Consider the following 14,138-nt stretch of genomic DNA (forward strand, 5'->3'; position numbering starts at 1 on the left):
GAAATTAGATTTTTTTCAAGTCCTATGGAAATTTATGAAAAGATTTGATTCAGGGATCTGCTAAGCAGTATATACAAAAATGGTTATCAAATAATTTAAAATATTTAATTATCATCTTTAACTTCAATGAAACTAACTTTCTACTTAGTTAAAATCCACAATGTGGTCATTTTGGTTACGTCCTTCATAACCTGTAGCAGAATTTACTTTACGGTCCTTATTGTAGTAATACGCAACTGAAGATTTTCCCAAGGCTCTGAGAAAATAAGCAAATTTTATTTCATCAGGACTTCATATGTAAAATAAGGAATTCGTATAAGATTCTGAAAGGCTTATGGGCTATGACATTTATCTGGTTTGTCTAAGAGGAAGGTAACGAGATATTAATCAAAGGATATACATATTTGCATCTGCTTTTTTTTTTAAGTAGAGAAAAACAAAAAAAAAGAGCTGATAATTGTATCAAGAGAGAAATGTAAGTGGGTGGAGAGCAGAGAAGGAAGGAGAAATTCTGCCTTTTCACTAGACAGCCTTTGTACCTTTTGAATTTTGTACCATACGCATATATTACTGATTCAAAAAACAGTTAATCCTTTTTAAGTAGTGTAAAAAGAATTTTAAATAACATTATCCTTTTCACTGAGAGCTTCTTTTTATAAAATTTCAAAGCTTTGATAACAAAGAAGCCAAATAAATTCCTTGAAAAGTCCCATTCAGGTTTGATAACGTATATGAGTTAAACCACTTCGATGGACCACGTTAAAATAGATTTACTTTATAACAACTTCTAAACTCTCCCTGCTGGGCATCCAAATGAACACTAAATTGTTTCTACAAAGATGTGTGTGATCCATCGCAAAAACTTTACTGAGAACACCGAATTTTTAAACAGGGACATTTTAAAAATACAATATGTAGGATAGTAAGCTCGATTTAGATGTTAAAACATCAAACCGCTTTTTTTTTTCAAAATATGTTGGGCAACTGTATAACTTCCACATATAAAACATTTTTTGTGGTTATGTATTTGATTTTTGCTGCCGAAATTGTATCATGTGAACAATCAACAATTTGCATAAGTCCTGACTGCCTGTTTAAGACAAATAAAGCAACAGTTTTCCAAATAAGATTGTACACAAGAGAGATATATTAAAAATATAAATATCAACCATCTCCATGGACCACTTAGATCATTCACTTTTACGATACAAGATGAGGATCTTTCAGTCTATAAAATTTCATGCAAAAACAGTTGTTGAGAAAATGTTTAAGTCTTGAGGTATTATTAGATAGCATCATTGAAATTTTCATTGCCCCAGCAACTGCTATGAAGCAGAAATCTGTATTAGGTAATTTGGGAAATACCAGGAAAATGAAAGCCAAAATCCTTGTGCTTGAAGATTGAATAAATCCTCGAGGATACAACAACTGCTTGAGAAACTCCATAAGAATCTACAAAACACCAGAATCAGATGATCAAAATTACATTCTGCAAATATTTCTTATAAGTATATTGTATAGCGGAAGACGTGGAATATTATGGAATATCCACTGATAATCCACTGATAATCCAGTCTTCTGCATCCACTACAAGGTGACTCATAATTTTTTTTTCAATTTGCTCAGATAACCAGAAGGAAATGATTTGATTCTTGTGATAATTGTATAAAACAGTTTTAAAAAAACTGTATATGAAATTTAATGGTAAACACACATAGTGGGGGGCGTGGAATCTTCCTTCTAATTTCCCCTGTGCAATGAGTGTATTATCTCCCTTGTGAAATTCCCGGCACAATAATCAGTACTCGGTAATCATAAGACCTCTTACCTCCCTCCTCTCCAACCTCTGCAGCCCAGGTCTCTTAACTCCGGCCCCAAACAAAAGAAACGACTGTGTATTAACATCTCCTAACAGGACAGTCCAATAGCAGATAGTTGTGAAGACCTTACTTAAGGAGCCGCTAGAGCACAAGTAAGGGGATCGAACCTCTTATCTCTGTTGGCTTTCAGGGAAAAGTCAGTCACAAGGTGTAACCTCAGACCACTCAGAAAAGCTCCACTGTCCCTTGATCCAGAAAACGTCTAGTTGGTTTCTGAGAGAACATGACCGGGATTCTGAAATCTTTACCAGGTGGTTTTAACCCAGACTCGTTGGATGCAGGCCTGAGAGCCCAGAGTTCCCCTGTAGGTGTGTGCCTCCATTGCTACTTCTTCATAAGCTTTGCAGAGACCAAGCAGGCCAAGGCACACCCTCCCAAAGCTAATACTCTGTTAAACAATTACTAGGACTCACCCATGAGGTTCCGGCTGACATCTGAGAGTTTCTGGGGCAAAAGGCCCCAACGGAAAAGGGTTGTTCAAATGCCACATGAGGTATTGTAGCACTGTCCAGCTACTCAAATTGAAATCACCCAGGTCAAAGAGTTCTAGGAGCAGAGCAGAGATCCTTTAACTAATATGTTTCTTCCAAGCTCTTTGGTCTTTTCTTTTCCAGGACATGAAGAAACTCAGAACACAGAAAAATAACAATAACTACATTGTCCTGTGCTGCTGCTTTGTGCCAGATGTTGTAGAAGTGACTAATATACTGCACCCAGACAGTATTCCTTCACAAAGCCTTGCAAGGAAGTATTGTTCCTATTTTGTAGATGGAAAAGCTGAGGCTCAGGGAGGTTTGGTAATTTGCCCAAGTTCATAGAGCATAATACCTGCGCTCATTCCACTCCGCACTCAGCTCGCTAATTATATATGGAGTTACAATGTGCTCGGTAAGGCAAGAAGTCTCTAGTGACACAGAATTTTTTTTGAGTATTGAATGAGGAAGCATGCAAAAGCATACGGCCTGATGCCTGACATACGGTAGGAACTCAGTACATGTGTATTTATTTATTTTTTAAAAATTATTACCTAACATCCTGGAACACATGCAGGGGCACGGGATAGGCACACAAAGACCTTCTATAGGACTAAATGGGGACAACTATTATATTTTTAAAAATAGCAACACTCTACATGGTTTCATAGTAAGTCAGTTGGCCAAATCAAAAATAGATTCTAAACATAGCAAGGGCAGAAATTCAATCTAAGATACCAAGTCATGGAAAGCAATGACAGGGCTTGCAACAGAAAAAGAAGAGCATGCATAAACTGTTTAGGCATTTGTATAAAATCCTTCACCTCCATTTCAGATTCTGCCTATCCCTTCCCTGCAGCAGAAAACACATATATACATGCATATATACACATGCAAATAAATAATGTAGAATGACATTGTTTTATTTATTTGTCTGCAATGCACCATTTAGAAACGTATTGATTTTGAGGCTTCAGTACTTATTAACACATACTAGATATACTACAACAATATGCATTTCCTTCAAATCTTTAGGCGGAGGAGAGAGAATGATGTTTAAAATGTTTGGGGTGCTGATACACACATGGCTAGATGGTAGATAACTAGAAAGGGTAGGGAACAGAAGCTACATTCATAACTATTCCCAATGCGTGTGCTAAATTTACAGTGGCAGACTTAGAAAGTTGGGTTAACACTCTGTCCTTCTGTCATTTGAAACCCTGGGAGCTGGTACGCCAGATAAAAACTTCCATCACTGTGCCAAGAACTCAGTCCCCAGAACTACGGTGGCGTTCAGGGGGAAGGGATGGAGATTGGCTGCTTCTTTAGTTCCCTACTTTAAAAATGTTGTCTACAGCACAGACTTAGTTTTCTCTCAGTTGCTAAGATGCTCCAGCTGTGGGCATAATTACTTAGGGAGGTGGCCATGAAATCTGTGTCCTTAAATCACATAATCTTATTCCATGAACACGAAGAAGAGAATGACAGATGGGTCGTATTATAACTTGAAGTAATGGCTCATCACATCAAGTGAAATTTTCTGTAAAAATACAAACGTAAAAACAAATACATTTGAAGAATAACTTTTGGGGGTAACATATAAAAGATTTTTAAAAAACTTACAGAAGGACTCACCATAAAATCGATTTATAAATTGAGGAGCAACAACCTTTCACCTTAAAATAAAGTTTGAAAGAGGTTTAATTGTAAAACATGAGCAAAATAGAAGAATTAGGGACAAAAAGACATAGGAGAGGCTACCCAAGTTCATAATTCAGTCTGGTCGATTTTAACTGTGGACAAGGGATTCTACTTCTCCAGGTCACAGTTTCCTAAAACGTCAAGTGGGAATAATCACAGCAAATCTCATAGAATCATTGTGTTAAAGTCACAGATGCTAGCTATGGGCCTAGCACTGCAAGATTCTAAATATTAGCTATTATCATTTTATAAAAGTAACAGAGGCAATAGATATCACTAAGTACCTGGGATAAGCAGATTACTATCATCGAGAACTGATGTTTTCCCGAGAACAAAGAAAAAAATGGTTTTACTTTCTGGCAAAGAAACAATAAACCATCAATAAAGACTATCCAAACTTAAATAGGAGTTTATTAAATGAACCTATGAACACAGGACATTGTGTGGAATAGCAGGTATCTTCAATGGCAGCTTTGCACGCTGCAGAAATAATTGTTCAAGTGAGGTGCCTTTGGAAGAAACCTCATTTGTAGCAGAACTGGATCATGGTTTATTCATAACTAACTTACCTCAGTTTTTGGTTCAACACTGTTTCAGGCGTTGGGCAAAGGTATATGGAAACAAAAACGAATAAGATGCATTATTCTTTTTGACCTTGTATGTTACACATGTGGATTAAAGAAAGAGGCACATGTGTTAGATACTTGACGTGAGGGAAGGAAATCTTATGTAAAAATGAGAGTCAAATGTCACCTCTCCTCCCAAATGGAAGGCCAGGTCACTTGGTCCCATGGGGAATGGGGTTGCTTGCCAGCACAATCATGACAGCATTTTACTTGAGAAAGAGTTTTGAATTAACTCAAACACTAGGATAAGATGTCAAGTTCCATGCCGTGTAATATGAGGAAATTGTTATAGCCTGGAAGACTTTAAGGTGAGTTTAATCATCCTTTCTCTTTACTCATAAATTGAAGGTATTTGGGAATTATATTTAATTGTTCTTGTTCTGTGCACCCTAACCTCTGGGCATGCCTCAAATATAATATTTGTCTTATTGTACTGTCTTCTCCCTGTAAATTCTAGGGTATACCTGTTCATTAATTGAGCCAAGTTACTTAGAAAATATAGATTAAAAAGAAGAGCTCTGGGAGACAGTTGTTTGGCGCAATTTCTTGAATGGATTAGTACATTAATTAATGCAGTGTTTTCCAAACTTTATCCAGTTACCCTTTACTTCTGGTTTTTGTCATATCCGTGTGACTTGCACAATTAGATACTTAATATTTTCCCTAATTTGACATAAATCAACTTATTTTTAGAAATTAATCTCATCTTAAGCAATGATATTTGTGAAGTCATAGATTTGAGTTACTAATTTTTAAAAAATACATATTAAAATAAAATTAAAAACAGAACTCTCTAAATAAAAAAGAAAAATCATGACCCCCCCTAAAATAGTTTCTTGCTCACTTTGGGAACAAGGGGTTAATAAATCAGTGAAATTTTGGATTTGAAAGGCTTCTTTTTTCTAATCCAACCCAGAATTCCACAGCGGGTAAGAGTTAGGGGTACAACCTTGGTCTATAGTTGAGTGTTTTCTTTACCATGTTTGGTTGCAAAATATGCCCCTGACAGTGGAAGAGCTATTTAAATATGAGAATTCCTACCAAATAAAAGAATTTTTGTCTGGTTGTCAATGGTGCCTAAGTCTTTCTGTCAGTAGCTAATAGAGCCAACTGCTTAAGATCACTAGAATATTTATTTTCTTACTTGCGAAAGCAAAAGCTGTCTCCAATTATTTAAATATAATAAAATAAAAAGAATAGGATTACACTAATGTAAGATGTCAATAACAGGGGAAGCTGTGCGTTGGGGGGAGCTGGAAAGAGGTTTATGGGAATAATTTTTGCTTAATTTTTCTGTAAATATCGAACTGCTCTAAAAATAGTCTATTAATAAAAATAAAAATGCTATTGAGACATAGTCCTGTTTAAAACTTGGATTCCATCTGGCAGATATCTTGTTTTAATAGCAGCGTTTGGCTATGGATTATGAAGAAGCGTCACTTGTCAGGATAGCACAAAGCTGGATGGAGACGAGAGTACAATAAACTTGGGTGGTGTGTAGATGTACAGACCATGGATTGGATATGAAACTTGCCTTTAACATTACAAAGATAATGATCCTATTTAACATGTTCGATCCTCAAATTCAATTTCTATTATTACTAGGTAAGTGGAAAAGATCATACTTAATGGAAAAGATCATAATTATCATTCTAAGATTTCAAAGTGTAAACATTATCAAGTAGTAAAAATGTTTCACCCATTTTAAAGAAATGGAGACATATCGATCTAATAAATTCTGGCAATAGATATTTCTAGATAACATCCAAGCAAAAATAGAAATAAAATTCAGGATTCCAGGGCCCTGGCTCTCCTATCATGCTGTTCATTGTTAAATAGATCATTCTTTTAAAAATAATATAAAGAAACACAGGGTCACAATCTTTGGAGCACTCACATTTTTAAGAGAAGGGAATTCAAAAGAAGATACACATAAGCTTTCATTCTGTCTAGGCATAGTTATTGAAGATCATTGAGGGGTATGGTGTCTGTGGGCATTAATTTAAAAAGTAATCATTCAATTCTTGGATATACCTTTTTTTTTTCCCTCCCCATGAGAAACACTGTTGTATTGTTAGGACAAATACAACATGGCCCTCTCCCCTAAGAGATTAGCTATAATGAGCACTAAATTTCTAGTTCATAGTCTGCTTGAAGGTCTTAAAAGGCTTTGAGGCCTACTCGAGGCATCAAAAAAATAAAAAAACACTTAGTGAATAGATTTAGGTAAAATATTGAAATATGCAATCCCTTGTTCCTTACAGACAAGTAGAACCCCCCACTTACCTGCTGGAGAAGGATACTCTCTGCTCTAATGACATACTTCTCTGGTGTTCTGGATAACTGATAATCCATCATATATTGTAGACACAAAGCATTGTTGGGCGTGCTGTGGCTCTGGTGAGGGTATAGTACGCAGACACCATTTGAAGGAGAAAGTAGCTTTGATGGGTGAGTTTTTTTCATTTTTGTGGGTCAATAATTTAGTAAACTTTGGAACAACGACAACAACAAAACAAAAACAAAAAAAACGTGCTGGCTTTAAACTACCAGCTCTAAAAATATCTTAGCAAATAGAGAACAGTTATCAGCTATCATGTGTGCGGACTCCCTGTTGTGCCTAACAGGCTGTCCTTCATACATACTTCATACATACTTCATCAATATTTTCTGAATACTGAGTGAATGTTCTTCCTCCAAGGATGGAGAAGGAGGCTACAAGGAACGAGACCCCTCCCCCAGAGCCCCCCAGGGGTCTGCAGCTACCTTCGTTTTTTTGCATTGGTGAGGAACAATTCTGAATACGTAAGAAGAAATGAGAGAGACTAGAGAATTAGTGAAACTCTTCCCCAGTTAGCCAGCTTGGCCTCGCCTCCCGCACCGCACCCCCATTCCCCGTGCATGACTGACTCTCCCTTCCCATCCAAGCCTTCCTAAAAATAACTTCCTTTCTAACCTCTCTTCCCTGTCACCGCTATTCACTCCCAGTCTCACACCTTCCCTTCCCTTGAAAATATAGCTGACCTGAAAAAATATATATATAACAAAACCCCCAGCAAAACCTGCGAAGATTTTTATCTCTGTATGTTTGTGTTGTTTGCTTGGTGACGGTCTCTGTTGGGGGAGGAGTTACAGATCCCTGTTACTGGGCAGTTACTGGGTAATGTGGAAGTTTCTTAATATCAAGGAGCTAGCTTCCAAGTCACATGAATATTTAGTCTCAGCTTACTGTTATTCACAGGCATTTTATTAAGTGTAAATGGACATGATCACGAGTCAGGCCAACAATGTCAAGGTGAGGAGAACACCGAGTCATTTTCCGCTCAATTCCAAAGCTGCAAATGGTGTTGGAATTGTCTATAACACAAATTTACTTTTCAGTATCTGGTGATTATAGATAGCAATTTAAAAATCCATATATAACATACCCGTAACTATTTATTTAACCCCGAGGTGATTTTTCTTTTGCCCCGTAAGAGCCACATGGACCATCATTAATCTGTGTAAACTCTGGGAAGGAAAATTATTGGTAGTACTAGCAGTATTGGAACAGTAGGGTGAAGGAAGAGCCACATGTGCCAGGCACGTTCTCTTACCATCTTAGAGAGAGTCAAGAACTTTATGAATCAGGAACAACATCTGTAAAAATTTTCTAAGATTCCGAGGTGTTTATAACATCTCCATTTGTTAATTTTCTTCTCCTTTAAGTCGGCGGTGAAACCCTTAAAGTTTATTAAATGCCCACATGGTTGCATTCAAGGGTAGAAAGGAAGGTGGAGCCAGAGTCTGTGATGTTCCAGCCCCCTTCACGGTCTCCTTCCTCTGCCCACCGGATGCACAAGGCCTCCCTCCAGAGTGAGGAGGGCCTGCCAAGCCCCTGGGGCTTGATACAGAGAGGAAATGGAAAATCCAGAATAAGATTCTGAGGCAGAACTTCAGGAGAGGCTTTAGGGCTAAAAAGAGAAAAGCCATCTTTCCTCTCAGAGAAGAATTTTGAGGATGCTAACTCTTGGTTTCTTCATCTTCAATATGGGCATCATACCGTATCCTTTTTCTAGGATTCTAGATGATGAAGTAAGCTAGTCCATGTGAAACGCTGGGCATCGTTCCTAGAACATGGGAAATGCTCCGAATAGTATCACTGTTGGTGCTAGAGCTGTTAGAGAGTCACACAGCCATAGTCCAAAGAAATTAAATCAGGCCGGAAGGGACAAGTACAGGTTGCTTCCATGTCCCAACTGGCCAATCATCTCTTTAACTCCATGGAACTTCGGATGGGGAAACTGAGGTTACAGGGAAGCAATAACATGTCCAAAGTCATATTGCTAATGAGCAGTGGACCAAGGTTCAATCCTGGGTCCCTTTATCGCCTAAGACTATTTGTTGGATTCGTCTATACGGCATTATCTCCTTATGTAAATGTTAACATAAATGACACTTAACTTTCTTTTCAGAGCTGGAACTAAAAAATCATTCCAAAGCCAATTGCCGGCATAATTCTACACTTTTTCCTCTTTTTCCTTACTTAAGGAGGAAGAGGTTACACAAGGAATCATAAACATTCTTTGACTGTCTGGGTCAGCCTCCACCTTTCACCTTTTCAGTGAATAAAGAACAGACTCACCAAAAGCTGCTTAGCAATGAGTGTCCCTGAAAAGTGCTCCTTAGAACAAGACATGTTTAAGTAATGAACTAAACAGTGACTTTGCCGCGGCGATATGTGTTTTTAAGGGAAACAGAAACGTGTTTTCGAGAGAAATAGGGCCAGGAGTGTGATTTTTCCAAATGCTTTTAAGACTTGTGGTTTCACGTAAGATTTACTTGCAAGCTGCCCACAATGCTGCAGTTCTAGCTTCCTGCTCTGGGTCTCCCGGAAAAGCCCAGAGAAGCTCTGGCCCTGACAATGCTCTCGTCCGGGCCAAGAACTTAACACGACTGCCCCCTATTACGAGAGGCCTGAGCCTCAAAGTGCAGGAAGGTGGGAAGGAAAAAGAAGAAGGTGAGCAGACCACTGGGCCTGGTAGACGAGCGAGTTTTGCCTCCTCTCGTGCCCTCCAAAAGCCAGGCTTCTAACTCTGGTCAGACAAGGACAACGTGTTTGCCATTATCTTGTTCCCTTAAAGTCCCTGAGAGTCTCTCTGCCAGTTGTTTTGAAGAGGTAAACAAATTAGCTGGGGAAGGTGACTAATTCTGCCCAGAATTTTTTGTCCTTAACATTCTTCTAGCAATATTCAGTTCACTCAATAGGATAGAACAATGTTATCTTACATTTACAAAGAAGAGACAGCATTAAAAGCGGTTACTAGTATCGGCCTTCTAAGAATTCAAAGAGGTAACGTATACAAAGAACTAAGAAGGGTTACTTTTATTACTATAACTGTAATGAAATCGAACCGTTGTTTTCTGTTGTGTTCTGATAAGGTTTTCCTTTAGAGATCACAGGGTAGGCATAGTGTCTTCCTTCAAGGGCTGGACAGTCTTGATGTTAATTATCGTGGATGTACCCCGGATGTACCTTTAGTTAGGAAACTGGAGCTAGACCAAAAATATAATTTCCTCCTTATTATTTTACTGGGTCTTGAGCTGAAGAAATCTAGATTTGCTTAAGGTCTCCTGCTTGGTTAGGTTTAAAAATGGCGAGGTAGAAACCAGGAAGGGGACACAAACTGAAGATGGTGAGCTCTGTGTGTAAACTGGATTGCATCATGCAGGCAGCAGATTCTAGCAGTGAAGTGGGAAGCCTGGACTCAGACCACTGTGTAGCTGAAGCATTGGAAAAGCAAACTCTCCACGTGGAATCTGTTTCTCAGGAAAGAAATTGGGGTGTACTCCTTCCTATGTGGAAGTGGGGGTTTATTTCACTTAAGGAGAGTGGATTTCCTTGTGGGTTCTTTAAACTTTCCAATCTGTTGAGTCTCATGAAAATTCTAAGTTTGGACATTGGACAAACTCTAAGTTTGGTGGTTTGGACATTGCTATGTCTACTTTTTTTTTTTTTTGAGTTAACTAAGTTTTAAAGAGATGAAATGACTTGCCTAGGGTCACGAGGTCAGTACATGACAATGAATGAGGAAAATCCAGTTTTTCATTTATTTCTGGTCCAAGGAGATTTCAATGATTTCCATACTAGGAAAGTAAACAAGACTTTTTTGACTATCATTTTGCATTATTATTCACACCACTTACCCTTTCTACTTCACCCATATCTCAGGTAACTCGATCAGTTGTATTCGGAAGAAACAAGTTCTGTGTCTCTCATGGGCATGGATCTGACACCTATGTGAAGAGATTTAACTCACAATATAGTCAAACATACAAAAGAACATAACTTGCTCACATCCATCTGGCCCCTCTGAATAATCAATCAAATAAGCGTCATTGTCTAAAACTATGCCCTTGCTTTTCTGATTTAGCCCTAAGGTGATATAGTATCTACGAATGAGATCAAAAATACTTTTCCAATTGTGAGTTTTTGACAAAATCACTGAGATTCTTAAGTGAAAGAATCCTTTAGCAGTATATGATATTATAAAGTCAATCTATAGTTCAGAAACAAAATATATTTTAAGAAAATGGTTGGAGTTAGTTCGCCATTGTCCTAGGCAAGCTAATAAAATTTAAAAAGAGGTGAAAGTGTAATATAACTGAGGTCAGGTTTCTACAACCAATGAAAAGTGGAAAGTCGAGTCAAATATCATAATGCAGACAATTACTCTTTGGCATCGTGGGCCTTCATTTTGTCATTCGGATGACCGTTTTTTTTTTCACTTTGTGGAAAGTTTTCCAGAATAATTACTTTTATGTCAAATTAGTTAATTAATCAATTGAAAAGTATAAATTAAGCTCCTAATATGTGCCCTAAATTAGGCTAGGTACTGTGGGTATATAAAAAGTGCATAAGGTTAGGCTCTTGTCTTTAAACCTAATCGGGGGTGAGGAGTTAATGAACATAAGTTAAGTATTTTTTTCACTCATTCAAACTTTGACACAGTATTGTCTTAAATATGCTGTTGGAGTTCAAAGAAGTAGAGATTAATGTGGTTTGGGATCATCTAAATAATAATAATCTCAAATCATTGGCAAGACTAACTCCTGTTTTAATTTTTAAAGTATGTATTATTTCACACATAAAAATTGAGAAGTTATTCTAGGCACTGAGGATATATGGACAAATAAAGCACTTCCTGTCCTCAAGATCTTAGTTTGGTAGAAGGAAACAAATTAATAATCTATTAAGCAAACGAACAAGCACAACAGACCTAAATGGAATCACTTTTGTTAAGCTATGTAACCAAACCAAGACTTAACAACTAACTTAACTGAAGTTTCAGCCTTTCCCAGTAGTGAAAATTTAAACCCATCAGTCTGGAATTTTTCTGACGAACAGTAGTCAGATGACATGCATGATAAGACTCCCTGCCTTCCCCTAGGGATGGTGTTATCTGAAATAATCCACTCTTCTTAGTCCCACCTTCTTTCTGCCTTATTATAAAACCTTCCATTTTGTGCTACTCGGAGCTCCCTTCTAGTTGCTAGATGGGGTGCTGCCTCGTTCAAGAAACGCTTCATAAAGCAAATTAGATCTTTAAATTGGTTGATTTTTTTTTTTAACAAAATAAAGTCATTGCAAATGAACGTGAGAGGCTCTATAGTTATGAATACAAGACCACAGAGGAAGAGGATGACAGGGAAAGCTTCAAAGGAGGTCACAACCTGGAGGGAACAAATATGTCTGTGGGAGGATAGACGTTGGGGCAGGAAGAGAGACGGGAAAGACATTCCAGAAGGGAAATGCAAACGGCATATGAAATGGCACAGTGAGTAGGTAATAAACCTAAGTTGACCAAAGTTGAGGTTTTCCACGTTTATTTCAAAGCCCTTCATACTATTTAGCAAGAGGGAGTCTTTAAAAACAAATAACTAGACTGTAATGACTATGAAATTTAAACAAATAAATGCTAATGATTACTTTCCACATTTTTGAGTGTTAAGAATTTATTGTACACAATAGTAATCATTTTACATAAGTACCTTCTAATATGAGCCATTTTGTGATGATGCCATAGTTTATATTTAGTTTCAAAGAGATGACAGCACCACATGAATATCTTCAATAGAAAATACTTATTTTAAGAATAGTTTGCTTTAGGGTCTATTGAGAGGTTATAGAACCTGAATTAATAAAAGGAGCATAAACACTTAATAAAATCATTAAATACTGATACTTTGTATTTTGAAGGCTTCTTAAAATTTAGTTGTTTATAAACTGTTTTACATGCCATTTAAGTTAGAACACATGCACTTAAAAATCATCCAAGATTAGTTTTTAAAAATACATATTCGTTTGACCCTCACCATTACATAATTATTCAAAAATCATTTTGAAAATATCCTTGTAAATTTATCCTTAAAATGAGACCTAAATTTAACATCATGGTCCAGCTGCAGTTTCAGAAAAACGGGATGTAGAACTTATCCATAGTAACTCCGGAAATGCGTGGCAGGTCGTCAGTTTCTAAAAATAAGGTTTTAATATTAACGTGTCTTTATAATAAACGCAGGGGCGGCACGTTTACGCTGCCGGAGAACGCCTGGCCTGGCAATCGGACGTTGCGGCCCGACGCGATGCGCTGCGTTTGTGTTTGCTCGCCTGTGGGCTATTGTCTGGCCCCGGCCCGCGTGGGCGGCTCTCATCCGCTGGCGGCGGCGGCGAGGCCGGAGAGCAGAGGAACTTAGGGGAGTTAGGGGAACCAATCCACTGACACAGGCAAGGTGCAAGGACTGCAGTGGAGTTCTATCAGGAGCAGGCATCTGGGAGTGATCTCCAACAACAGGAAAAAATTAGAAATCATTGGTATTGAGGCAGGGAAGAAACAGGAGTGAAATGTGGCAACATCGTTTGGAATCAAAGTACTCAGAACAAGGCGCCAAGGGAGCCAGGAGCAGCGCAAGTCGCAAAAAGTCGCAAGAGAGGAGGGAAAAGGCGCGCGCACCCAGAGCCGCCTCCCTCAGGATTCAGAGCCGCAGGAGCCTCAAGACGGCTCCGCCGCAAGGCTGGAGACTTGCCAGACGCCACCCTGGAGTGCTGAAACAGAGGCATCTCCCGAAGCGACGGAGGCGACAGGCTCCCGCAGATGGAGGGTCCGCCGACAGGCTGGCGCTCCAGGCGAGGCGCGTCACCCAGGCGCGCTCGCCACAGAGTTTAGCGAGACCGCCTCGCTCCGCGGCCTCCCCACGGCCGCCGTCCGGCAATTCTCCCTCTGTCTTCAGGTCGGCTACATAATTCACAGATGCGCCGGGCCGGTGGTTGCGGCCTGACCAGGGCAGGCCGGGGCCGTAATGGCGCCCTCGTTCCCGGTCGCGGGGGCCCGGCCTCCGGCCCCTCGCCCCGGCCCTCAGGCCGCAGCCCCCGGGTCGTGGTCCCCGGGCCGGCCTGGGCGAGGACCGCGCCGCCGCCG

The sequence above is a fragment of the Pteropus medius genome, unplaced genomic scaffold (genome assembly GCF_902729225.1).
Source record: "Pteropus medius unplaced genomic scaffold, Ma_sr-lr_union100, whole genome shotgun sequence".
Classification (NCBI taxonomy): domain Eukaryota; kingdom Metazoa; phylum Chordata; class Mammalia; order Chiroptera; family Pteropodidae; genus Pteropus; species Pteropus medius.